This window comes from Anomalospiza imberbis, chromosome 6, assembly GCF_031753505.1.
Source record: "Anomalospiza imberbis isolate Cuckoo-Finch-1a 21T00152 chromosome 6, ASM3175350v1, whole genome shotgun sequence".
NCBI lineage: Eukaryota > Metazoa > Chordata > Aves > Passeriformes > Viduidae > Anomalospiza > Anomalospiza imberbis.
The window spans coordinates 40,553,774-40,581,303 of record NC_089686.1 but is presented as its reverse complement, the minus strand read 5'-3'; the positions used below and the strand labels follow the sequence as shown (position 1 = coordinate 40,581,303).

The 27,530-nt window shown below is 43.8% G+C and overlaps 1 protein-coding gene across 4 annotated transcripts in view; it reads left to right on the top strand.

Moving 5' to 3' along the window:
* The window catches only part of TSPAN18 (tetraspanin 18), a 189,067-nt gene that overhangs the window by 40,174 nt on the left and 121,363 nt on the right, over nt 1-27,530 (top strand). Inside the window, exon 2 of one of the 4 annotated variants that reach the window (XM_068193705.1) lies at nt 16,899-17,010. The exons of 1 other annotated variant lie outside the window; for it this stretch is intronic. The gene's annotated coding sequence lies outside the window, so the exon portion shown is untranslated. Of the gene's footprint in view, nt 1-16,898; nt 17,011-26,591; nt 26,748-27,018; nt 27,278-27,530 lie in introns of those variants that run through there. 2 more of the 4 variants (XM_068193701.1, XM_068193702.1) reach the window with 2 other exon arrangements.

The following is a 27,530-nucleotide window of genomic DNA, read 5'->3' as shown; positions in this document are numbered from 1 at the left end:
TCCATTTCATCCTGATTGATGGAACATTACATATGAAGTGGATGCAAGACATGGGAGGAAGGGCCTCAAACTAAATTGCATGTGTGTAATGAAACTGGCTTTATTCTACTACTCAGATTTTGTGCTGCACCAGTTAACAGTGACATATTGATTCCACATTGGTGCAGAGAACTGAGAGACTTTAGTGTTAAAAGCATCAAGACCCAGCAACATTGAAGATATAATTTAACAGGCTCAAAGGCAAAAGGCAAACTCTTCTCTGGGATTGCAGGCAGAGATGAAGAGTGGGACACCTTCATGATTTAACACCTTGCGATTTTTACATGGATGCAAGCTACTACCTTTCTTACTTAGTATTATCTTACAGTCACTTTGCACCTGATGTAAATGACTGCTGACAACTGATAGGCACACCAGCTATCCAAGTATGAGGTTAGTAAGAGTGTGTAGGCAAGTAACAAAAGGTTCCCTTTGTTTTCTCCTGTCTGGAGGAGAGTAGAAAATGAACAGGGACAATTGATCTGCAAATAAAATCAGCTTCACTGAACATTTGCTATTGCTTCTTGAGGACAAAAATCAAAATGGGTTCTGTTGAGAATGAGGTTGATTATTTCTAATTAAGATTTATTGGCTAGTTACAAACACACTACTAGAAATCAAGGCATTTAGTTTAGCACAATTGCATTTTAATTTTGCCTTGCTGCATTTTAAGGGGTCTTTAAGTGGTGCATACATTCTGAGTTAGGTTGAATTTCCTAAATAGGACATATCAGCTCAATGATTTTTAGCAATAAAGCAAAGTTGCTGTTTTGGGAACAGGACTCAGCAACATGTTCATAAAGCATTATTATTCCTTCTAGAGAGATGGGATAACCTTCCTTCCCACTTGCTGCTGTTCTTGTACCAAGAGCTGAACAGAAATGTTTTGCCACAATTTTTTTTTTTTTTTTTTTTTTGCTTTTCCCTTTTCCTGCTTACCTTCTAGGAGACTTGCTTTATAAACAATAATATAATAGGGCTGTGGGGCCTTATACACACAGAGATTGGTCCCAGTGCAGACTATCTCCTCCATATGGCAGCATATGTTTCTCTGCATTTCCTGATAGAGCAGCCCTCTCCCTGTGGCATTTAAGCATGGTATAATTAGCTGTGTACAGAAGTAGAGGGTTGATAACATTTTGCTGGAAGAGTGCCATCAGCGTGACTGTTCTTGGTTGCTGTAAGTAACTCTGTCTGCAGAGAGCAGTCACTGCAGATCTGTGGGCTGCTCTTGCACACCCTGAGCTATTCCATGATTTTATCATTACTGGTGCCTAGAGAGCAGTCCTTTGAGTTTTGAATGTTTAACAGGAGAGAGGTTCTGGCCTGTTTTAGCTATGTGTCTTCTTGACTGCAGTTTGACAGGATTAAGCAGGTTGGCATCACAACTGGCCTGCTCCCTGTTCCAGCATACTTGCTCCCTGCTCTCTCCCAGCTTCTCTTGGCAGTACAAGAGTTGGGAAAAAAGGAAAAGTGAAAAAAAAATCCAGGAATATTTCTCCTTAAAAAGTTCAGTCCCTTGCAGCTCCCTGCTTTCCCTATAATCAAATCTTCCTGTCTTTTTGCCATTCAATGCAGACAGAAACCAGGGATTACAGAGGGCCATGCAATAACTATCCAAAGTGAGATATGAAAATTAGATATATGCATGTGAAAATAAGCTTCTTGCAGAGAGTACCCAAAAGCAGAGATTCAAAGAAGAATGCAGAAAATGTAGAGTCACCAATTATGACTCGGGCAGGGCAATTTCCATTTTCCTGTAAGCAATTATAGGTTGGTTTATAGGATTATAACATCTTTATCCATTTTATGCTGCTTACAGTAACCTTGCATGTCCCATTATCTATGCAAGCATCCTGTAGTCTTCTGAGTACTTTCAATCTGTTGACTTCTGTGATAATTGTAGAAGTCAATCCCAACAGCTAATAATATGATGGTCAAAATATTTTCTGATCATAAATGTGCTGCTTTTGGCTTCCTATTTCTCAGTCTGTAAAATTTCCTTCTGTGCTTACACATTGCTCAGCTTTCAGCAAAGCTGCTGAGGCATGTCTGTAGCATCTGTGGGGAAGGAGGCGAAGAGTCAGTCCTGAGTTCTGAACCCACAGGTCTCTGCAGCAGAGCACTGTGATGGTTTCCCTGTTTTTTCACTTACCAGTCACCCTGAGTGCTGTGGCTGTGCTCCTCCTGAACCCAAGCTAATTCACAGCTTTGATGCCTCAGCGTGCTGTGCTCTCATTTTTTCAGCTCCAAAGACATCACGCAAGGTGTGGGCTGGGTGTCACCATGCCCATGGTGCATTGATATCCTGCTTGTGGTCATGACAGACAGCCAAACAGCACCAGCTTCTCCAGCTGAATGTTCTTTAGCAGCAGAAGTAATGTCAGTTCTTCTATTCTGCAGATAGTAGGGCTGTATTATTTCACACACAGCCACAGCAGGCACCCTGCTCAACAGACATTCTTGTGCACTACATTGTCATTGAATAATGCAGATGGATTTTCACAAGTAACAAAGGAGCCAGAACTTGAGACTGGGAAAGGAGTTCTCTCTATTCCCCTGCCTTCACTTAAAATATGTCAGGGCCTCCAAAAGAAAGCTAAAGACCCACACTGGTGGTTTCAACTCAGAAGGGCTCACTGAGGCTGAAGAAAGGAAGATTGAGTCCTTGAGGACCATGCAAAATCTATGCAAAATGTGTTTCATTATGCAAAGTGATACAGATTTTAGAACAGAGTCCTTAAATGTATTTTGCTGAGGTACTAGTGACAAAGACAACAGCAGCTCTTGTGTCTGTATGTCTGTATGTGTACTGTCTGTACTGGAACAGGTTTTTTTTGTGCTATGAGTTTTCTTGTGAGTTTAAAACAACCTGTGCATCACACCAGAGCTTGATACCCGAAATAGTCTAGATAGTGTGTGGAAAGAGAGTGGCAGGGAGCATATGCTTACTTCTCCATGTTTTATTTGAAGTCTAATCCTGGGGGAAGCATTTATTTTGGCACCTTGCTTGGCTTAAATTTGGAGAAGCTATCGGGTCAAATATTCTATCGGGTGTAGTATTTCAGTTTGTTCTCTGTTTGTTAGCATCTTCCTAATAAATCAGCACCCAGGAAGAGTAAGTCTTATCAAATATTTTGTCTGTAGATGTAGATAAATTTGGCCTGACCTTTTGTGGTTTTGTAGTATTAATAATGGTTTCTTCTTTGCTATATGTGCAAATGTGAGTCTGCCTCTGTGTTCTCTGCGGTAGGTACATTTGCTGGTGTTGTGTGTTAATCCTAGAGTTTCTGCAATTTTTTTCACTTTATTCCCCAGCCCTTTTGTAACTCTAGAAGCTGAGAAAATTAACTTTTAGAGAAAGTATGGCTACGACCTCTATAACAACAGAACAGAAAAAATAGTAGAAAAGTATAAAATACTTCATTTTCTCAGAGGTTGTCAGTTCCTCAGAAAACCCCAGGGGTGCATAGAATTCTGCCATTTGCTAGCAAAATCACTAGAGAGGTGCCAGGGATTTGTGAAGCCAGAAAAAAAAAAAAAAAAACAACCCAGTGTTTTGGGGGTTTCTGCTGTGACATTGACTGGAAAGCTCAGGAAAGGCAAGGTCAAGTCCCCCATGTGTCCTGTGGCTGTGAAGCAGGAATGCTGGTTCTTCTGAAGCAAATTGGAAAAGCAGTCTGTGCCCCAGCTCCCACCCTCACTTGTGTTAGTCTGGGCTGCTGGTGTCAGACAGCCACGAGTGCCCAGCCACACTTCCCTTCACTCTCCACTTCACTTCTCCAGCACTCTCTTCCCCACACAGCCTTGCCCCAGAGTGCAGGGGCAGTTGGGTTCCATCTGAGGCACATTCCTTGGTCACACCATGGCAGTCACAGAGGTACAAAGAGATTTCCGGCTTTTCTGACCTGCAGTCTTGACAGGAAATACAGTGGAGGGAAAGATAAAAACAACAAGAGAGCAAGTGAGGTTTTCTCAAACCAGGGCTTCTCTGCCTTGAATTGGTGCAGATAGAAGAATGGGAGGAAGCAGCCTTTGAGGGCTGCTGGAGAGGCAGGCTTCTATTAATAACCTTGTTTATGTGATCCCGAGGCATTGTTAGAGGAATTTCTGTAGGCTGCAAGTTTTTCTCTTGTTGCTTAGGATTTACCCACCTCAGTTTTTTACTTTACTCCAGCAGAGAAATTTTAGAGAGCACTTCTTTGGAAGAGACTTTACCCCCCCTTTCCCATACAACTTTTGGTGTCCTCTAAATAGGCATGACAATCCTCACATTGCCTCAAACCTAAAAGAGCTTCCCTTTTTAGCCACAGTCCCAGCTGAGAAGATTCCCTCCTTTCCGCTGGAGAGCAAAGAATGTTGGCATGTAATTGCAAAAGCCTTTCGGTGCCAGCTCTTCCCTCACCTGTGCTATTTGCTACCAGCGTTTCCTTTAAGCCCTCCCTGTTTGTTCCCACCATAGCAAGCATTCAGACAGGAATTGTGGTTGTTTGTTCCACATCCTTGTGAACTGCCATTGTTTGAAGCAGCCTTTGGACAAAGGCTTGGAGAGTTAAAAAAGAGCATTCTGCCAAGTAACTTTTGGCAGTGCAGTAGAGCTGGAAAGAGTGGCTTTTAGGTAGTGATACATACTGTTTAGTGGGATATATTGTAAAGTAATGAGTTTGGGCCCTCTTTAGCCCTCTCAAAACAAGGCATCTGTGATAAACTACCCTGCTATCACTTTATTTCCCTTCTTCTGCTCTTTCCCCTTCTCAGAACAGTGATATATTCTACTGTTCTGATATATTCCACTGGTGATTACTCTGTATGAAAAAAAAAAAAAAAATCAGTGATACACCACAGGGATGTTCTAAGCAAGTAACAGGGTGTCTCCAAATCACAGTTCCTGAGGAGTCTGTGAGTATCCCTTATAGCTGCTGCTATCAGACCAATCCTTTCACACCAGAGCAAGAGGAGTTTTAACCCTTCCAGCAAAAGACTGAAGGGATGCAGAGGTGCACAGCTGTACTTGAAATGAGCATCTGAGTTTGGTGAGAGGTCTGCAGTCTTCAAACTGCTGCTGAAGAACTTTGAACACAGTTGAATGAGATGGAAAAGACATTGGTGCTGCTAGGATGGGAGAGCTCTTCTGCAGGACTTGGATTTCTTTTTTTTTTTTTTAATCTTTGCTTTATATTTTATTGAGATATTTTCTGTATTAAGTGGGCAGCTGCATTAATTCAGATATGCAGCTTCCAGGAGAGTCCCACAGTCACAGGAGTTTCTGTCTGCATTAACATAGCTATGTTTAAAGCTAGGCCATGTCAGCAACTTTTAGAGAAATATACTGTATAATTTAACAGAGAACAGAAATGTCACAAAACAAAGAACAACAGTATGAGAGAGAAAGGAAGGAGAGAATATTAAGGAAATCCTTTAAAATAATACATTTTCCCCGGAGTGAACTAGAGGAAAAACCCCACAGTATACTCATAGCCCCAGCAACTATGTGAATTTGTGTCACTTTGAGCTCTGCTGGCAGCAGCTTCTCTTCAGTTTTGAAAAACTCAGAGATCCAAAGGCTGACCCAGCTGTTTGAGAATGGAGGCAGGAGCATGTTTATAAGGACAAACATGCTATATTAAGTGCATCTGTTGTCTGGTGACCAGGCTTGTACCTGTGGTTTGGTGTAGTGGGAAAGGTGAAGTCCATGCAATGTGAACTAAAGCCAGACCTACAAATTTAGAATCATCTGCTAAAGCATTTTTTTCCTTTTTGCCATGTGCCTTCAGCTGCAGCCAATGTGAAAGATTTTCAAAGGAAGACAAACATGTCTGAGTGCTGCCCTTGACTCAGTGTAGTGGGTGGTTGGCAGATATCTCAGGAATTCTTCCATGATGATACTTAAGACTATTTGAGAGTGCGCCTGTAAAGATCTGGGATATCAGAAGTTTCATGTGTGTCCTCTCATGTGCCTCCTAGGAATCCCCCACATCCTGAAGGAATTGACTCTCTGAAAGGTTTACAAAAGAGCCCTTCCCATGCAGCCTCTGCAGACCTCACCCAGAGCAACTGTTCTGCTGGGGGGTGTGCTCTGTGCATGGGCCCACAGGGAACCTCTAGGAAAATCCTGCCTTCCCCTGCTAGTAATGAGTAAGTGCTGGAGGCACTTTCCTGTATGTATTGATGCTATGTCCTTTGAAGCTGCTGTTCCCACAGTGTATAAAGGCTGTATCCCTCCCTTTGATGCCAAATGAAGGCTAGGGTCACTGTATTTGACCTCAGTAACTCAAGGTTTGAAATGGAACAAAAAAGAGTCAGTAACCACTCGAAGTAGCCCATGAGGTTTGATCTTGTGTAATGTAATACTCCATGACAAGAGCTTTGACTGTTGCCAGAGGAAAGAGTGGGACACAACATGGGCAATCTCAGTTCTTCACAACTGAGAACGGGGGCAAGCATAACTGTAGAGAGACTCAGTGATAAACATCTCCTCTTATCCCATCTGTAAATCCCTTCAATGTGATGAAATTGCCACTACAGGTCCAGTAGCAGAATGTGCAAAGCCATCTGGCAAAATTAGAATGAGTGGGATTTTCTCCTTTGTGCAAAGAAAATGCCACTGCACCAAACTCCACAGTGTTTCCAAACTGTTTTACATGGGAGAGGGCTGTAAAGGGCTCCTTCTCCCGCTGCTGGTCTACTAACTAGCAGTGCTGACTTTCATTACTTGAATAAATCATTCTCATCTGGGTGATGATGCTTCCCTGGACTGTGGCATGATGCCATCTCATTTTCCACAAGCCAGCCTGCAAACACAAAGGCTCTGGATTGCTGGCCAAGTGTTGAACAAGAAGAAAATCAGCAGGTCTAATGTTGAAATTATTGATATGATTTTAAAGCAGTCTTGTAAATACAGTGGAATTAGTCCTGTCATCTCAGTCACAGCAATCAAAAGAATCATTGAAGTTTAATAAAATTGAGTGATTAATCTTTTGCTGTAATATTTTCAAATAATTATCCTACTTAAGGTTTAAGCTCCTTGATAGTGTAGAATCTAGGCAGTTGTGAGAAGGGCTGAGAAACTCTGAATGCAGCGTTACTTTCAGCTACCGACTCTCTTCTAAACTTTGTACCTTTTATTCCTACTAATACTGTTTTGCTGCACTGAGAGTTACAGGCTCATTCTTGGTGAATATGTTCAAGAAGCTGCAAAACCCAGATGAGTGCTTGGCCTAGATAGTCTAGGTGCTCATCTCTGACAACCCTCCATCACACCGTGCCTCCTTGTACCCTTCTGGTGGCAAACATCCAATACCCAGGATTCCTGGGGCACTTGGCAGCCCGGTCACATGCACACTGATGCAAGGCACGGTGCTGCCCAGAGCCCTGCAGGTGAGGAAGCCAGCCCAGGGACACCTACTACCTGGGAGAGGATATAGCTGTACACCTCAGCTCTGGCACAGTAGATGGTAACAGCCACTGTTGAAGTATGTTCAATGGTTAGATGTTTCCAGAGCCTCAGGCTGCTGCTTTGCTTGGCTGAATTTCTCTTTGTGAATGTTTGCTTTTGAAAGAGATTTATTTAGAAGGGGGAAAATATGGCACAGATAACTGTGGTCACCAGAAGAAAGGAGTTTAAAGGCAGGTCCTTATTTCCATCAACAATAAAAAGACTCAGCAGGTTAGATATTATATCTGTGTATTAAATAAAGGCATTCACTGTGAGCAGTGTGCACACTTACTTCAGTTCAGCTGATAGACACTCATTAAGCTGTAGTGACCATTTTATTTACAATTGTTTCTCCAAGCCCGAAATAAGAGGCTTACAAACTGCGCTAATGCCACACTTTCCTTTCCCTGGCCTAGAAGGAAGGGCTAAGACACCAATTTATCAGAGGCAGGACAAACAGCCTTGGCTAAAACCTGAGTTTAAAAGTATGCCTTAGATCACAACTAGGCTTTTCAGCTTTTCCTTGACCCAAACAGGAATTGAGTGGATACGAAATTTTGGTCGTGGGGTCAAAATGTACTTTCCAAGTTTTTCTCTCTGTGTTATACATAATCCTTGGTGATGGATCACTGGAAAATGTCCCCATGTCTATTTTCCTCTAATGGAGGCTTCCTCCAGAAGGAATCCCATGTACTTTTTTTGTGCCTGGGCTGGAATTGCATTTGTTGTAAGATGGGCTTTTTAACAGTGAAAATTTTTACTGTTTACTAAGAAATGGGACCAGGCATCTTGATAAAGACTGAACAGCTTATCTTGTTCCTCAGCACCCAGAGTGAGCAAGAGACAGGCATATGCCCAGACCCTGGAGTACAAATCAGCATTGCAGTAATGACTCCAGCTACTTTGATAATGATTGTAACACACAAGGGCTAAGAAGTGACTGAAGAGCAGGTGGAGTGGCTTGTTCAGACCCCATCTTAGCCATTCTGCTGTCTGCTGTCACTGAGGCACCAGCCTGGCTGGGTGTGATTAACCACTTATAGCTCTTTCTTCACACTGATGGGAAGTGACTCAGAACTACATTTCTCTCCTTTGAGTGAAGTAGAGAAAGTGTGTGGAGAAAACAGGCACTGCCTTGTTTTATTTCCTGATGGTTCCGCAAAAACTGAACCGCCTGTGAAAAATGTTCTACCAAGAATGAGGGAGGGTTTGGCTTCAAATCACGCTGGAAAGGTGCTTTAAATCCCTAAACTAGATGGTCAGATATATCTGTCTTAACCATGGCAGTCAGAGACTCAAATATGAGGTATCTTTCTTTGAGAGCTGTGCATCCACTCTGCTATGCCATGATTGTCTAGTGTTATATTGGAATAATGCAGGAAAAACACCATTCTCTTACATGGACCATGTGCTTGACCCTTAGCTAGAGAATTTTGTTTTTCACCAGGCATCTTTCTAGGTAGAATGGAAAATCCCTTTCTGGGGAAAACTGGTTCCTCAAATGTCAGACCTTTGTGTTAAGACAGAACTAAGAAACATCCATGCAGCTCACACAGAAATTAAGCAGCACTGAATTGCAGTTATTTAGCTTTCCAATGGTGAATTACATTTGGTTTTGGAAAGCACTGCATTCAGTGAAAATGGAAGTCTGTTAAGGCAGCCTCTGGACGCATGCATTTTTGTATTCCCAGTGCCTAAATATTTGCCATTTCCCACATGGGGATGCTGACATGGCATTAACTTTCTGCAAACATTCCCTGAAATGGCAGTCTGGGGACATTCAGCAAAAGGCTTAGTCTGGGTTATGGAACTGAGTGTGCTGTGCTTTGCTGCTTGAATCAGCAAGGGAAAGGTTTAGGTCCATTGTCCCCACACAATTATTTTTTTCACTTTGTGCAACATGTGACTCTGGCAACTATATGCAAAGTAAAAGCTTTCCAGAGCAGGTTTAGGGTTTTCTCTTTATTTTCAAATGTAGAAAAAAATCAGCAACAAGCAGCTGAATATGGTAGTCCAAGATTAAAACTTAGGATCAGCTTTTCAGTTCTTATTCTGTAAGGGGATTTGCTGGGTAGCTTGTACCCTTGTACCTTGATTTTCTCCTAGCAGCTCACATAGTTCTGACTTTGATGCTGTCCCAGCATATTTTGCTTTCTTTTCTCTCACCAGGAGGCAGAACATTTTGTCAAATGGAGTTTGGTTTTTTTACCTCCATTGAGGAATGGGTAGAAAATGCAGAGTTGGAAGATTCAGCAGGAACAGCAGGCACCAAGCCTTTTCCTCCCTGATAAGCACCATGAAAAGGAAGTAATCTTGACCCCGTAGAAGAATGGTTGCATCATGAAAAGTGCCTGGAAATCCTTGGCCAAGCAGCAGCAGAAAGGTAGCATGGAAACATTCCTGCTGTTCACTCAGAACTCCTCCCCGTGTGTTCGACTGGCTTTTTCAAAAAGCAGAGACAGCTCTGTGTGATGCTTGAGAATTTACCCATACAATTCTACAAGAACAGAGACAATTGTACTAGGAATTGCAGGCCCAATATTTATCTTCCAGGAATAGATGAGAAAAGAGAGTGCTTAGCAGTGCTCCTCATCCCTGCTTCTTCCTGTATCCTTAGCTTCCATATAGTATTGTCTGTTTATTTGACACAATCCAGAAAATGTAAACAGTTGGTTTAAAATTAGATAGAAAACCTCTAGGGGAATGATGAAATAGAAACATCATAGATGGCTGCACTTATGATGTATGTTCACTTAGTAAAAGAGGCACAAAGATGAATGCAGTGGCTTGTTTATCACTCACTAAGTGTATGTGAACAAGTTGATGAAGTGACACGAGCATGATGTGCCACTTGCCAGCAATCTGCAGAGACTGCACCCTCCAGTGCCTCTGCCCAACAGAATGGAGGTTGGAGGTAGATGATCTTCTTTAAGGTCCAGTCCCAGCCAAATGGTTGTATGATTCTGTAACTTTGGGAAAATAATTTATTGACAATTAAAATTTAAATTTTATTATTAATTTGGGTAGTGGAAAGCAAAAAAATACCAAACATTAAAATAACACCTTCATCTGCTTTTGCTCGGGCTCATCTTTGCTCTTTCAGTGAAGAAACTGAAGAAGCTGGTCCTGGGACTGAAGTGAAGTCTCGGTCATGAGGTTTTTGTGTGGGTTTTTTTCTCCATCCACTAACTATACCAGAGGCACCCTCACTGGTTGCTAGGTGATATTTTCATTATGTGGAGACATAATTTTTTGTGAGAAGTGGCCTGAGCAGTGAACCTTTGAGAGAAAAAGCACAGAAAGCTGTGTGCAGGAGATGATGAATCCAAGAAAAATAGGGTGGAGACTAGAGGAATATGCCAGTATCATGAAGGGAATGATGACTGGCAAACTTTTCCCAAATTAGCTGTTAGCAAATGTGTAGGATGAACAGAGGTGTTTGGATCTACTGAAGAAGATTGAAGATTTACTGACATCTGAACCTTGGATCCCTGGTGGGCACAGTTATCCTCTTACCCTTCTTCAATACCACTTCCTTTTAGCCTATTTTCAATCCACTCCTCCAAACCTATCACATCCCTGTAACCACCATGATTTCCTTGCCATGCCATATCCTTGTCACTCTTATCTCTTAGATGGTGCTTCAGCTATAAGATAAGATCTCTGGGGTAAGAGGACATTGGTTTTATCAGTGTAATGCAGGGAAGGGCAGCACAATCCACAGCTTAAAACTTCCAGAGGATGCAACGCTATAAAGACGAGACTGAATCCAAACTTCCTGGCATTCTGCATCTCCATATCTACTCACTGGGATCTACCATTCTAGGCCCAAAAAACTTGTCATCTTCAACGGGAAATTCATAAAATCCAAATGTAGTTTCTAAATTGAAAGCTTGTGGAAGAGCAACACTAAGAAAGCAGCCTGCCAAGCTGTGACTGTGGAGATTATGAGGGAAGTGGACCTGGCCCCTTTGTAACTCCCTTATGCTTTTCTCTCCATCCGAACCCCAAAAATGTAATGGCATGTTTGCTGCAAGGAAATAGTAAATTACATTTTTTTCCCACCTTGAGCTACAAGCTGCAGCAATCAGACCCCTGGGAATTCAGATTTCTTCTCCAACTCAACTGGAAGGATTAATGCAGCAGACTAGAGGGGGTTCCGCTTCAAATCCCAGCTCCCTTGCCTGCCTAATTACTTCCATGTGTATTTGTGCAAGGCTGCATGTTGTCTGGGGTCTGCAGGTGGCACAGTGACCTTTGGGCTAAAGGTGTGCTTTCCATACCTCGCCATATGTTTCACGAATGAGCCAAGCAGTGAGAAAGCAATTGTAAGCATCCACAGCCAGGCTATCTCTCTCTGTACAGTGACTGATGGATCCTGTTCCTTTAGCCTCACTTCTCCTTTATGCTTTTTCCAGCTGTGAAAGAAGAAGGAATTTCTGGCCTTAGTTTGTAATGTTTAATTAAAAAGAAAACTTTCATGCAAAGATAGCTTGTTTCCACAGCTTTGATGTTGGTGCCTGTGGGAAATACATGAGTTGGAATTGCATTCTGGGAAACAAAATGCAAATGAGCAGCTTCAAGCATTCTTGTGAGTTTTTCAAATCTCAGAATCAGAAGAGACAGATCAATATATTTTTCCAGTGAATTCTGTTTGCTGGTGCACTTGTACTACTGATAGTACTGCTTTCTTGAGCTTTCTTAAAGGCATTTCCAGAGGTCTCCTCAGCTATATTTTAGTTTGTTCTCAGTGAGGCACCGTTGTGGGAGTGCTCTGTAGGGAATGTTGTGTTTGCAGGGAAAAAGAAGCAGCAGTGGGTGGAATTCTGCCATAAGTGCTCCTAGGGATTACCCTGTCCCTGGGGAAGCATCTAGCTTTGCAATAATTTCCAGTTGTTCCTTACTTATGGTGGGATTGGGTAGTGCAACAGAAATTCCTCTTTGGTTTTTGCCCTTTTTCATCTTTGGGAAGTCTGACACAGAAAAAAAAAAAGAAAAAAAAAATGTGAGCATGTATTTTAGAGAATATGAAAAACCTGTCAAGGGCTTTTGGGGCAAAGGAAGTGGTTCAAAAGAATGGCTCATCTCAGAAGTCTGGAGTTCTGGCTACTGATTCCAGTGGGACAATTCACATCTACCACACAGGGATATGTATGTTATGCCTTTTAGGCAGCCTGGAATAGAAAACGTGATAACTTCTAATTTATGTTTTTCAGCAGTTTCTTCAATATATTCTGCTAAGATTTCTGCTCTAGCTTCACAGGATTTCTCTTTTCACAGTTTTGTTAAACTCACCTAAGGCATGTGTTATACATGAAAACACATGTATAAAGGCTGTATAAAGGGAATATGTTCACTGCCTTTGACTCTTCCTGGAATTAACAGCAGCCCCTGGCTTGCCTCCTTCCTGCTGTTAGATTGCCTCCAAGAGGGATAAGGCTGAATGGAAGGACTGCCCAGTAGGTCAGAGAGACTGCCCTCAGTGGGCATTGCCACAGGACATGGCTCAAGTGTCCTGCTCTCTGAATGACCACATGGAGGAAGTCTTTTGAGACAGGCTGTACTAAGAAAGAATTTTTTTTTTCTTAGTGCCTTTGCAGCCCCAATGACTACCTAGCTGCACAGCCCTTATTTGGAACTCCTGTGTGTGTCACTGGTCCTACAGCTTCTCTCTGGAACATGTCCTCAGTGTATGACACAAGAGCTTGTCTTCAGGCAAATCACCATTCCTCCAGATCTGATGGCAGTGCTGTTTGAGCCTCTCACACTTGCACTCTCTCTGATCCTCTTCTACCAGGCTTTCCCTGGGAACCACCCAAGGAAGTCTGCCTAAGATGTGCTGCCTGACTTAAGCTGTTCTCCATCTGTGTCCCAAAGAAAAAGGGCATCTCTGCTGGGGACTGCTGGGCAGGGACAGCCCCCAGCTTCCCTCTGTGTCCATGTCCTGTGAGCTAGCAGGAATTGTGCGTGGTCTCTTCTGGCTAAAAGAAGGTGAGGCATGGGAGATGTGTCTGAATAGGTGTCAGGGGTGCCCAGGAGTTTCTGACGACCTCGACTAAATGCTTGGTGTTAGAGGAGGGTTCCCAAACAAGTCTGTGCTGTTTATGATGGCAGTAATAGGGGCAGCATCTCTGTCTGTGCCAATCTACTAGCAAAGAAAACTCCCTTCTCCTCATCATAGCTGAGTTCTTCTCTAGACAAGTCAGATGGGGAATCCCACTTCGATATGGGATTTCTTTTTGCTAGCATGCATCCTAGGACAGATGTAGCAGACCAGTGGGCCCCAGAAATGGGAGCACTGGCAACTTCCCTGTGGTATAAAGGAAAAGTCTTCACATATAGAGTGGCTGAAGTGATTCAGAGCCTTCCAGTCAAGGCATTGTGCTTTTTGCTCTGGTGATTTATATAAGTGCTTTAAGTAGTGGGGGTTGTCCAGACTGCATATGACAGCGCACTGCATCACCACTGCGCATGGGAAAAAATGGAATGAGTCAAGGTTAATAAGCTTTCTTCCTAGGATTTCAGCTGAGGCATTCTTCCCCTTTCCTTTAGGGCTCAGCAGTGGAGACAGTGAGAAAACTGACCCCAAAAGCACTGTGGAGGCACTGTAATGGTCTGTTTGATACAGGCCCAAATCAGTGATTCTCTCTGCTCTGCAGGGTGTCAGGCTCCCCACTCCTTTTGCAGACCAGATGGGATCCTGATGATGCCCTGATTGTGTTTGTGGGTAGGCTGAACTGGAGGGAACATGAGCAGAGGACAGGGTCTGACGAGATTAGGGCTGTTTCAATCCATTTGTTTTCAAATGCACCTCGTTTGGTTTGGGCCATGTGGGGTTTGTTTGATAAAGGAAGAACCATTCTAATTGAATTCGCTGGGTCAGTGGCAGTTCACCCGAGGGGGAGGGCAAGGACTCTGCTGAGGGATCTGCTGTTAGACAGGAAACTGCACGAGCTTGGCTTTTCATCCTGGCAAAACTCATGGGTCTTATCCCCCAGTGAGCCTCACATAACTGTGGGAAGCCCAAGACCTCAGAAACTCACTGCATTATAAAGGCCTTTGCCTGATGCAGGAGTCTAAAATGAGCTCAGGTTGTGCCTCTGAACTGCTAGTCCAGTTTTGGTCATGAGGAAAGGACCAAAACTGGCTGAAGAAAGCTCCTTAGGCATTTCAGGGCCAGTCCCTTCCCCTTGCAAACCTTAACAAAAGAAGTCTGGTGAGCAGCAGCAGCTCCCCTTCCAGACTCCCTTAGCACAAAGGCTCTGTATGCCTGCACTAGTTGTGAAGAGAGTGAGGAAGTGAATGGAAAAAATCAGGCAAATAGGGAAGAAAAAAATAATTTTTCTCTACCACAGACTGGAGATTACTATGACTAAAAGCAACAAGTGATGCAAATCATTATTTAAAAAACCCAAACAAATGAGAATAACATCTTTCATTTATCTGCTGGAAATTGCCACAGGCTATGTTCAAAGGCAAAATCTATAGCTCTGCGTGTGCATTCTAGTGGGGAATATTCCATCTGCCCCAGTAACCTTTCTTAATAGTCCCCACTGGCTTCAGGGGAGGCTGGCAGTGTTCACTGAGCACAGCTCTTGTCTGATGTGATTGCCCTACAAATGGGAGGCGAGTGGAGAAGCAACGGGGAGTCCCTAATTACTTCCACAGAATATAAATCCACGATGGTTTTGACAGCTTCTGGAGCTGAGGGCAGTATCCCACTGCCTGGCACACCTCCTGTCAGAGAACAGCTGGCTGTAGTCCCACCTTCATCAACAGCACCATCAACACCCCAGGAGGAAAGGGCAAAGCAGGAACATGTGAACAGCATGACACTTGATGGAGAAATTGCCTATTAGCTATAGCAGTTCTGACCTTATGGATCCTGAGGCTCTGACACTACCTGTATTGCAGTGAATAGCTCTGCCTTTCGTACTTGGCCTGTGATTTGTGCTCAGTACCTAATGCTCCTGTGAAAGGCATGGCCTCACATGTGTTGAGAGGCTGTCTTGTTATTGTGCTATCACACTAGAACGTGAAGATGTTGGTCACCCATTCGTGAGGACTCAGCCTCATTAAAGCAGTGGATAAAATTAATCTTCAGGACAAATCCTGGAAAATGGCATGTCATAAGCCTGTACTCCTTTTCCTCCTCCATAACTGGCCTTTATAGTCATCCTGCCAAAGGAAACAAGCTTTAATGAACATGCCCGATTGATGAGGAAACCCATTGTGAACAGAAAAACAACATTTCCTCCTGCCTGCTTCAGGAGCTCTTCCTCAGGTACACTGACATATTCCAGTGCAAATATACAGGTAGCAATAAATTGCTTTGCTGTAGTTTTATCTCGAGTTCAAATAATATGTTATCACAAAGCATTTGTGTCACCTAATGGTGTCTGCAAAGCATTGTTGAGGCAAAACTGCAGTGTTATAAACTCATAGAATAGTTTGGGTTGGAAGGGACATTAAAGATCATCTCATTCCAACCTCGCTGCCATGGGCAGAGATACCACCCACTAGACCAGGTTGCTCAAAGCCCCATCCCACCTACTGAACACTTCAATATGTGCAGCAAATGTAGCTGTATGTAATAGGCCAGTATCTATCACAGAATCATAGAATTGTTTAAACTGGAAAAGACTTTTAAGATCATCAAGTCCAAACAAGGCAGTGGAATCAGGCTGGTACCTCCTGTTTGGAGGGTACTTCAGTGCTGTCTCTAGCAGCTGTTTCCAGGTGATAGGATTAATGATTGCTGGAATGTGAAATCAGGGTGCTACAGGAAGTGGGTCTTGCCATTGTTCTGAGAAAATATTTTTAATAACGTGCTCTCCAGATACAAACAAGAATGTTCATGTCATCCATGTATGTAACTGATTTGTTGCCTTTTTTCCCCGTAATAAAGGATTATTGCCAAATTCACTGACCAAAATGAAACTGAAGTACTGAATCCATGTAGCTTCTTGAATATGTACATAAATCTCATTCAGAATCACAGAGTGTGGGCACATCTCTAATGTAGTGGAGTTACTTTAGTCTTCTTCTAGTTACACAGAAATGCAGCTTTCTTTGAGCAAATCACAGTAGAACAGCAAAGCAGTGTTAAATGACACTCTGGCAGGAAGTAAAGAGGATAATATTTCACTGAAGGAAAATTGCAGGAAGTCAGTAGAATGCCTGTTATCTTAGCTGGAGCTGGCATTTGGCCTGGTTACTAAAGATAACACCTTTTTTTTCCTCCAAGACTTGTCACTCGCTGCTTTATGACCAAGTATCTTGATTTACATCTCACTCAGAACACCTCCAGCTGCAGAGCATCACCAGTTCCTGGGGGTGATTCCGGGCTTCTCCATAGCAAACAGAAAGTTGAATTTTTCAGCCCCCAAGATGAGGGACTTGTGTGAGTCTGCTGTTTCCAGAGGCAAGAGAAGAGTAGCAGGAAGGAGTGCAACCTTAATGGCAGGCTGAAGAGGTGAGCACAGAGGAGCTGGGATTGCTTCAACCACTACTGCCAGACACCTGAGAGAGATCAGGTGAGTGCTGCACCTGTTCTGAATAACCTTGACTTCTGTCTGAGCAGCCACAGCCACACCCAGCCTGCCTTTGCAGAGCTCCCACAGAGACTAAGGAGGCATTATGGTGTCCCTGAGCACATTGCTGTCCTAGGCAGATCTCTGTTTTCTTATTCCTGTGACTGGCATCATGCTCAAGTTGTGAATTCTCATCTGGCATAAAAGAAGACTCATCTGACTCATAGCAGTTGTTGAGATCTGGATTTATTTTCCAAGGCCTAGTCAATGCTAGAAACTCCTTGATTTCCAGGATCTAATGGGACTGCTGTCTCCAAAGGACAAGTACAAAATGTGCACAGCGATCAGTTGGATGCTTCTGATAATTTTTAGCAAGAATAGTAAATAGTTAATTTTCTAAATTGTCGATTATGGGAGGAGGTGTATTTTGTGTAATGCACACTGCCTGTCATGCTGAGCACTAAGCAAACACCACTCTTGCTTCATAAATGGTTGATGGGGTTACCAGGAAAAGTTACTTGTCAAGGGACATGCATTTACTCTACAGCTTGGAAAGTAAAAAGGTTATATCTCCAGTTGATGTTCTTGTAAATCAATTTGTGACCAAGTCCCTGCTGACTTTGACAGGCTGTGATGTGAACCTACAGCTTCTACTGGTTGCTGAGGGAAGTTGCCTCATTTCTACCACAAAAAATCTCTACTGACCTTGACAGCAACTGATCTTGGATGACTGATAACAAAGAGTTTAGAACTAGATGTTTTTCTATTTGTGTATTTTTGTTCACACTCCTCTTCTGAACTCTTTTCCTAGTTTCCTTGAACTTCTCTTTCTCTGTGTTGCCAAAACATCACGTGTGCTTCTGGGAGGCTTTCCAGTTTTCAGTTGCAGAAGTGGGTCGGTCCTCATCTGTGCACATTTACAGTATTTAGCAGATGCCCAGGCACTCAGCACAGCACCGGGAGAACTTAAGCAGTGCTGTCATAGCCTGTTGCTCTCAGAGGTTCAGAGTATTGCCAGCCAGTATTAACTCTTACATTTGTTCTCTCTGACTGTCTGTCTACAGAAAGAGATCTTGTAATGATCGCCCAGCTAAGAATGAATTATTAATTTGAGATGCTGAAGAAAATTTGTGTCAGAGCCCAGCTTTGGATGGGTGACTTGCACAGAGCTTAAAAGCGTCTCTAGCTCATCCCCCTGCCTCATTCTGCATTCTGTGCCATTTCTCTCACTGCCTCAGGGCAGAATGCTTCAGAAAGTTGTAGTGGGAATATTTTTATTCATCCTGTTACATGAAGTTAATCTCGTGTAGCAAAGCAGCTGCGTAATGTTTTGTATTAAATCTCATGTCTTCCCTTGGGTATGATTAAAACTCAGGTGAAGGGTTTCTTTAATTTTATTTTATTTCCCCCCTCCCAGGGCTCTCAAGGGGCCATTAGGCTTCATTCTTAATAGCTTGCCATCCCCTTGCCTCTGCTTGTCCTGCTGCACACACAACTGCACTTGTCTGACTGATGAAGGGTGAAGGCTCTTTAGTGACTTGTGCACATGCTGCACATCAGTGAAGACATTTCTAGCTCAGGTGAAGAGATGGCTGCTCCCTGGCACACGGAATAAAGCCTTGGTTGGCAAATTCACTATTTGCTTGATTATAGCCCTGAAATACAGCAAATCCCAGTTGGAAGGAGACCAGCTGCTCTACCAATACCCTGGGCTTCCCAAAACTATTGCTTCATTTCAGTGGCTGTTTCCAAGAAAGGCAGAGTTTCCATGCTCATCCTTTCTAACATGTCATTATTTTTCTTGCAACAGAGGGATTTGCCCCCTTTTGTCAGTTTAGAGAGGAAAACCTCTTTTGTGGAGGACTTTTTGTGACCCCTATTCCTCTACTCACCCTCTGCTTTGTGTCTTTATCTGTAGAACCAAAACGAGACTGCCTGGAAGACAACAGAGACCTGGTTGTGCGGGGTGTTATCACGGGGAAAGTAAAGAATTAAAGGGCTTCAGAGAACACGACAGGGCTGGAGATACTGAGAGAAAATGAGCCTAGAGAATGGAGATGAAAGCAAGAGAGTGAGATGTACTGAAAAGGAGGAAGATAGAAGTGTACAGACTGGGTGGTATACTGCACATAAGGAGCTAACCTGAGGGCTTACACCAGGTTTCTTCCACTCTGCACCTCTTCTAGAGCAACTGGAATCATCTTAAAAGCAGTGCTGCAAAAGTGGTTTGGGCAAACTCCTGTTTGCCTCTAAATTCCCTAGTCTTGACTCTGCTGCACAGGATTTCAGGAGAATCTGGTTAACAATTTCTTCTTAAAGCCTTTAACTTTCCCAGCCATGTCTGCAACTTGGTATCACAGCCAGGAGGATCAGAAAGTGCCAAAACATGGCATGAAAGGTTGCACAGAGGGCCTGGTTACAGCAAGAGGGAAGTGCAGGAAGCTTTAGAGCCTTTATCAGGCTTTCCACAATTCTCAGGTTTCAGGGGCTTGGTGGATTCAACCGTTTAGTGGACTGTGAGTCTACAGGAATAGTCTTGGTGATCTTTCAAACAGAATCTGGATTCTGGGTCCTTCACTGAGGGTAGCTCAGAATACAGGAATCAAGAAGATGGTTCTTTCCTCTTGCTATGTAAGCTTTTGTGATGTATGTACAATAAGTTAAATGCAGTAGGTGACTAAGGGCTACTTAGCTAAGAGAATGTGTCCTTGGCATTGTTTCATTGAAATCAGTCCAGTAAAACCAGGGGTGAAATTAGCTCCAACATTTAATAAATCCACGGTTTATCTCTTCCTGATAGGAAACAGCAGCTAATAACTCACAATGTTGTTTAAAACATTCGTAGCTGGAATCAGTCAGATAAGTGACTCCCATAGTTCCAACCTGTGTTCCATGGTGGTCTACAAAAATCCACATTTTTAAGCTGCAAAATAACATTATTTGTATAGCAGTTATTCTGACTAATGAGTGTCTAGCCAATTAAAGGATTTGCATCTTCAGATAAAGAAAACTCACATTTGAAGCAACTGACAGAGGTGCAATCAAGTTTTGATCACAGGTTGGGAGCCCTAAATTCTAATAAATCTAATCCTACTGCCCACTTGGCAAAATCACTGCATATTCCTGGCATTCATTTGCTCTCACTTGTAAAAACGGAAGGCTGATTAATTAGTGCCTGGTGGAGGGTTCACAAGGACCATTAATTTTATGACTACATTTTTAAAAATAACTAATCCAGCCCTAGTACCGAGCCAGCCTCAATCCCACTATACAGCATTCAGGAATTTCACAGCTCCCATGGCTGCTCTGTTCACTTACCAGTTCCCTTTTGCTGACAGAAGAGCAGGGCTGCCTTACACACCAATGCACAAAAGGACTCTTGAGCTCGAGGGAAAAAAGAAGCAAAACTTGTGCAGTTTTGTTCCTGCCCTCACTGTGTGTCTGCTTGGAAGGGGTGGGAATGACAAGTGAAAAGAGGTCTGCAGAGAAGTACTATCTTTTATTATAGAAAGTAGCATACCTGAGAAAAACAACAGAAGCCTCAGGAAACAAAAGAAAGCTGTGTAGTTTTTGACAGCTATCCCAATGAGGTTATAGTAGCATCACCATCCAATCATTGCTTTGTGGACTTGTCAGGATATGTCATCTCCATTTGTCACTGGAGATCGGTTCAGATCTGGAAAGCTACATCCCACTTAGGGCACTGAATTTGATAATGAAAAATTCTGGGATCAAGTGTGATGTCCAGCAACCTTCACACCAGGAAAACTGCCTGTCACCACTCTAAGTCATGCATTTTACAGCCTTTCTGAAGTCATTTTACACAGCCATGAATGCTCATCCCGGTGTTTAGGCATTGGACAGTTCAATTTTCTGTAATAACATTCTATTTTTTGTGATACTGGGAGAAACATTAGGTCCTTCCATGCCCAAGGTCATTATTTCAGCAGTCTCTCAGGTAACCTGGTAGTGCCCATGTAAACTGAATTCTGCAGAATGGGGATTACTTTTGCTACAGACACCATGCTACCTCCTTCCACCTAAGGAGGAGGATGCCTGCTTTGGAGTTCTGATGATGTGCCGTTTCATTTTTCTCCTTAACCACATTACAAGTGCTTTAGCAGAATTTACTCAGATAGGACCTTCTCCCAGTTCCAAGGGGAGCTATCACCACTTTTCTGGCTAGGGATCCCTTTCTACATATAGACATTGGAATCCTTGTCTTCAGTTGGCTCTCTGGAGGGAGTCATTTGGGGAGAAGGGAAGCAGTGAAATAGTTTGATGAATGGCATCGTCTTACATCCCCCCAGGAGGATTCCATATGTTTTTAGCAGATGTTTAACATGTTATGGCAACACAACTGGCTGTGTTGAAACAAATTGCAGGGTGACCATCTAACTGTTGTCAGAAGCGAAGTTTTCAACACTTCCAGCTCCCTGCTGGCAGTTTTTGCTGTTTTCTGTAGGTACCTGTAAACTACATACCACATTTTTGGCAGAAAAATTGTGAAGAACTTTAACTGTCCAATAAGGTGTTATTTAATTGGAACGTCTCAAGGAACAATACACCCTGAAGCTATGTTTGTTAATTTTCCTATATTTTCTTCTTTTTTAAAAGAGAAAGGTGCTATGTAAAATCTTAGGAGAATAAAAATAGCTTCACAAGTTTAGTGTCATCTGGAGTTTTAAAAATGCATTTGAGCTTCCTCCCTTTGTGTTATAAGAGAGATGCAAATGCCGAGAAGAGTCAAAACATTTGAGGATAGATATTTGTATGAGTAAGGCATTTGTCTGTGATTCAGGATCTCCTAGCTCATGTCCTGGAGCTGACACAGACCTCTAGTACTTCTTCAGCATTCATTCTTCCTGCTTCAATTTCCTGTTTGTAAATGGGGATAACTGTTCCTCTGTGTTTGTCTCTCGTTATATTTACACATGTAAAGAACTGCAAGGGTCCTGGTACAATATGGATCTCCATTTTGCTTTTTATTTCTTAGTGAAAATTACTAAAAAGTCTGTGAGAAACAGAGTTAGTTTTCATAAAGGTTTCAAGGAGTACAGGAAAATCTCAGCTGTACATTTCAGAGGAAATGTGAATGCTGAGAATTTTCTCAAAATATATGTAGTTGGAAATCTTGATGTTTTGGTTTCATCTCAGTTTTAGAAAACTTCTGGGGGGAAAAAAAAAGCAAAAGTGTGAGAGGATATTTTCTGTTTGTGCTTTTTTTTTTTTCCCCCCAGTAATATACAGCTTACCTGCTGTTAGCTGTGGAAATGGCTGTCATCTTAAATATGTTCATTTTGCCTTTAAAGTATCCCTTCAATGCTACATATTAAAATTATTACAAAGAATTCTCTTAATTGAGATTTTTCTGGGTAGAGTCCAAGGGTATTTTCAGTCATTGATGCTACAGTTTTGGGTTTAGGCACTGCTGCCAGTTCCTTTGTGTAATCTTACAACTTCAAAGACGAGGAAAGAGGGAGGTGAGCATGAAAGCTTTTAGGAAAATTACGTCTACCTATTTGAGTATCTCAGTGAGCATAAAGTGTTGTTCATGGGTTGGATAATCTTAAGAATAGCATGTCTCTTGCCCTGGAAGCCTGCTTCCAATTTTGTGGTGTGTGGGTCAGAAAGACATGAGGAGGTGATATATGAAATAATGGCAAAACATGCTTTTTCACTTCAGAAAAACAGGCATGTATGTTACCGTGTAATCAAGTGAATATGAAAACAAAGCTGGGAAAAATAAATCTGTAAATGAATATTCAAATTGCAGCTTAGTTCTTGATTTAAGAAACAAAAACAAAAACAACATGGCAAAGGGAGGGCCTGTGATTTTTTTTTTCTCCAAAATGTTAGCTGTTGCTTGGATGAAAATGATTGGGAAATGCTGATATTGACAAAGAAACCAACTCATAAACAATTTAGCTTCAGTTTTCCCAGCTGAGCCTGGGGAAGCAAAACTGGGTTGAAAAATACATTGGCAAGGTTTTAATTATGATTTTAATATGAAACTTGAACAAACCTCTCTCTACCGCTACAACAACTGCCCCCTCATGCTGTTTTCCCAAGCCTGATGGAGGGGTCCTGGAAAAGCAGTCTGATAGCAGATGAGAGAACATACTGATCAGTGTAACTTCAGTCAGCACTATAAGTGCTTGACATTTCGGAAAAACAAGATCTCTTACTTTGCTGTCTTCATCTGGGAGCAGGCGATCAGGTTCAGACAGTCAGTTTGTCATCCTAAGCTCTTTGTGGCTGAGACCTTGTTTGTTTTGTGCTCTCAAAAGTGCCATTCAGTTTCATGGCAGAGTTAATAACACTGTGTGATTTCTACTGAGCACAGATTGCTCCTGGAATGTGCTATGGTTATCTGGAAATAGATTGCTATTCAGGTTCCAGCATGCAGATGCCAGAGAGTTTCCTTCTGCCCATCTGTCTAGGCAATGAGCTGGGCTGTTTGTCAGTCCAGCTCTAGGAATCACAGCCAAGCTGGATTGGGGTTGTATTCCTGCTTTATCTGCCTTCACAGCAAATTGAGAAATGCATTAGTAGAAATACTGAGAGAGAATAATAGGAAAAGAAAGAGAGCAGTCTGGAGGCAAAGAAAGCAGGAGGAAAGCTGGGGAGGCCAGGGAAGGAAGGAACAGGGAAACTGTGAAGTTGTGAACTCAGATGTGAAGTGCAGACAAGAAAACTTTCATAAGTAATGGGTGAGTTCTGTAGAGTGAAATTTATCTCAAAATCTGGACCATCACACCTATGAGGAACCTGCCATGATTTGTTCAAGGTTTCCCAATATTGCAGTTTCTGCTTCTGAAAACTAAAGCCTATCAGATGTGTAACAAGAGGCTATTTGGATTGTGACACATATGATGTAATATTCAAGGGACAGACTCTTCAGACAGTGAGAGGGCTGCAGCTCTAGGCCCTTCTGAAATGGGAGAAAGTGGCTTTAGTGTTTTGGGCTAAATCACGGAACTCTTTTCTTGTTCTGATTTCAAGTAAATAACCTATTTATAAGAAAACAAGTAAAACAGCCCTCTTACATGTTGATCCATCATAAAATTGGCTTTATTCAAGGTTGCTGTTATGCTTTAAGTTCACAGAGGATATACTATATTCTTTACACATAACAAAGAATGTAAACCCTAGCTTTAAATGCAAAACTCAATTCAGTGTTGGCTGGGATTCACAAAGCAATTCCTTCATGATGGTGAAAGCACTATGAACTCGGGAAGCTAATTTTCAATAGTGGCCCCTTAAATTGCACAGTTGAGCATGTAAGAGCACTATTGTGTCTATGCTAGCATGTGGAAGATTTGAAAGCTGGGGTCACATATAGTTGACTTTTGTTCATTTACAAAACAGTTTCATAGAATCAGGATGGAAAACAGAAAACACATACAAGTCTTTGGATACATTACCCTGCACTTTTTTTCCCCAAAATATCAGAATAATGATGTCACTGGAGGGGGAAAGGGGAGGCAGTTGTTGGAAAAAAAGCCAAGAGTGTCCCTGATGAGGAGAGGATCTTGTCTGTAGAATCTGGGGCTGTTTAAAATGGTGGTGTTTCCATCAGGACTAAGCCCAGTCAGTTTATTGGAAACCCTCCACATGAGATCTGTGCATTGGGCCCTAAAATAAGGGTAAGTGTTGGGCAGCCAGACAGATACACACACTCTTTTGTGGTTTATTCACTGGTAAGGCAAAATTGCTTGGCATGTGGGCTCCTGCAACAGTCTTGGACAATGCAGGGGTACACATGTGAGATTGTTACAGAGGGTGCAGGGGGAGGACCAATGCACCCAGTTTGGCAGGTCTGTAGAGCAAAAATGTAATCTTTGCCTGAAAGAGCTATGATCTGCTGCTTAAGGGGCGTGACAAGCCAGCCTCCTGGAAAATAGCACTGTGAGTCCTTTGCAAAGGAATCAAATAAGGAACAAGGCTATTACCTCGTGTCAAACTGTGTCTAATAAAGAAATGGAAATCCCCTACTCTGCCACAAAGACCAAGCAGAGCTAGGATCATGCTGTGTGACACAAATAAATGAATAGCAAAACAGAAATGGAAAAACACGGGCCCGAACATTACAAGAAAATATCAGACCCTGAAATGATTGCCTGTCTTAAGCAATAGACTATAACAAAACATACGCTTCAAATACAGTCTGGTTGTGTAATCTAGTTTTGCTATTACACAGAAATACATTTGGGACCATAACTGTTAAATTCTATGTGTATCTCCCTATTTTTATTTCACATCAGGAAATAAAAGAAATCCACCGCCAACAAATATCTGCACCTGGGGAGCCTTGTAACTGTTCATTACCAGATATATGGGGCATTAGCAGAGATTATACAGAGATGCTGGCACATATATTTTTCCTTTGCTTTGCACTTTTAGACATTACTGTTCTTGTCTCTTGTTCTTCTACTAAGCTTTGAGGGTCCAAATCTGCATCCCCTGTCTTGCAAAGCATCATGAAATAAGCAGAACTTCTTATCAGCACCAGGACACATCTGTGTATCACTTGCATGATCTGGCCCTTGTAGGATTGATCTCTCTGTTGTTATATAAGGACATAATGTCCAATTTACTAAAGTCCAGTTTACTAATCCTGTGCTATTGATTGTTACTGTGAGTAACAGGGTTACTTCTGCACTCTTTTTTCTCTCTCAGTTTCTTTTGCTCCAACCCAGTAAGGACTTTCTAAGTATTAGGAACAGTGAAGAGTAGTTTGACTAGGGGTAATTGAAATGAACCCCCTTGTAGATTCCCTTGTCAGATGCTGTTGGACTTGAAATACAGTCACTCTATGTGCAAGAACAGTAAAAAAGATGACCTCTTCTAGACAGTTATCTGTTTCTATGGAATTTGTAGCTGTCAAATGCTATTGAAATTTTTAAACAGGCTCAGAAGTTACTGGTACGCACACTCCACACAATGGCACAAGCTTTATATCCTTGGCTTTTCCCATGTCGCAAACGTGGGCTCTTCCTTTGGTTTGGTATGCATTTTGGAAAGGCTTCCCAGTTCCTCAGTATCATCCTTTGAAGTTTCTCCATCAGATGTTCGAAGGCACTTCAGCAGCTCTCACTGAGGTACCGGTCAACTAGTGACCTCTCTCCCACTTCCCTGGTCTCCTCCTTTTGTATCCCAAGGATCCCCCCGTTGCATCAGAAGCCCATTGGGCGTTACCGGGGTCACCCTGCAGACGAGGAGTGGGCAGCTCTCCTTCCCACCGGCGCCTGCTGGGGAGCTCAGCGGGCTCAGGGCTGCTCTCGGGTCCCAGGCTGAGCTGCCCCTGGGCCGCCCTTGCTGGGCTGCAATTCCCGCACCCCGAACGGCCGAGGCACGGTACGGGAGAGACGAGTCACCCCGGGCTGCCCCTGGCGGCTCCTGCCGAGGGCACCCGGGAAGTTTTCTGGCGAAGGAGAAGGCAGACGAGAGGCACGGGCAGCGAGGCGGGAGCAGCGGAGCGCGGGCAGAGGCGCGCCCAGGCGGAGGGGCCGGGGGGCCGGGGCCGGGCCGAGCCGGGCCGGGCCGGGCGGGGGCGGAGGAGGGGGCACGGCCGGGAGGTGGAGCCGGCTGCGCTGGCGGCTCCGGCGCTCCGCGGCTGCGGGGCACGGGGCGCGCACGGCAGTGGGAACCCAGCGCTGCCGGGAGCCGCCGCCGCTCGGTCCGCCCGGTCCGTGCCCGGGAGCCGCCGCCGCGGGAGCCGCCGCGGGAGCCGCCAGGTAACGGGCGGGGCTCCCCTCTCGCTGCCCGGCTGGGCGCGCAGCCCTTCCGCGGCCGGCGGTGCCGCTCCGGCTCGGCACCCAGCGCCCTGCCGCTGCCCCGGGACGCTCGGGGGTGCCGGCAGGGACATCACGGGCGGCTGCTCGCCCACCCCGCCGCTGCGCTGTTCCCTCGGGGAGGGGAGGGTGTGCGGGAGCGCCGTGACTCCCCGGGGTGCTGGGCGTGCAAGTTTGTGGGGCTGAGAAGCCGGCACGGGAGCTGGAGGAGGGCGCTCCGGCTGCCCCAGCCAGCTGAACTCGCCCCGCTGGTAGCACCTCTCCGGGGTCGGGCCTCGGGAGCGTCTTCGGGAGCCTCAGAGCCTGTCCTCGGTAATTCTGTATTCCTTTGCATCCGGCCGACACCCCTCCCGCCGGGATCCCTCTTACGGTGAAGACGAGCGGAGGAGCCGGGAGGCTGTGCCCAGAGCGCCCTGCACTGCGTCTGTCGCGTGTTGGGGTGTGCCACCACCCCTGAAATTCGGATGAGGAAGGTGGGACAGTTACCCGTGTTTTTTACTTCAGCCCGGGCTAGGAGGAATTTTCTCTTTCACACTTTGCTGATCTTCCATCCCGCTACCCTGGGTCAATGCCCGCTCTTTAATAGAGATTTGTAGCTGCAGCAACGTGTTAGCGAGGTACCACATGGGGATTTTGTAAGCTGAACTGAGCACTTCAAGTTTCATCGTAACTTTTGTATTTAAAGGTTATAGTGACTGAGTAAATACCATTTTCTTGTGTGTTGTA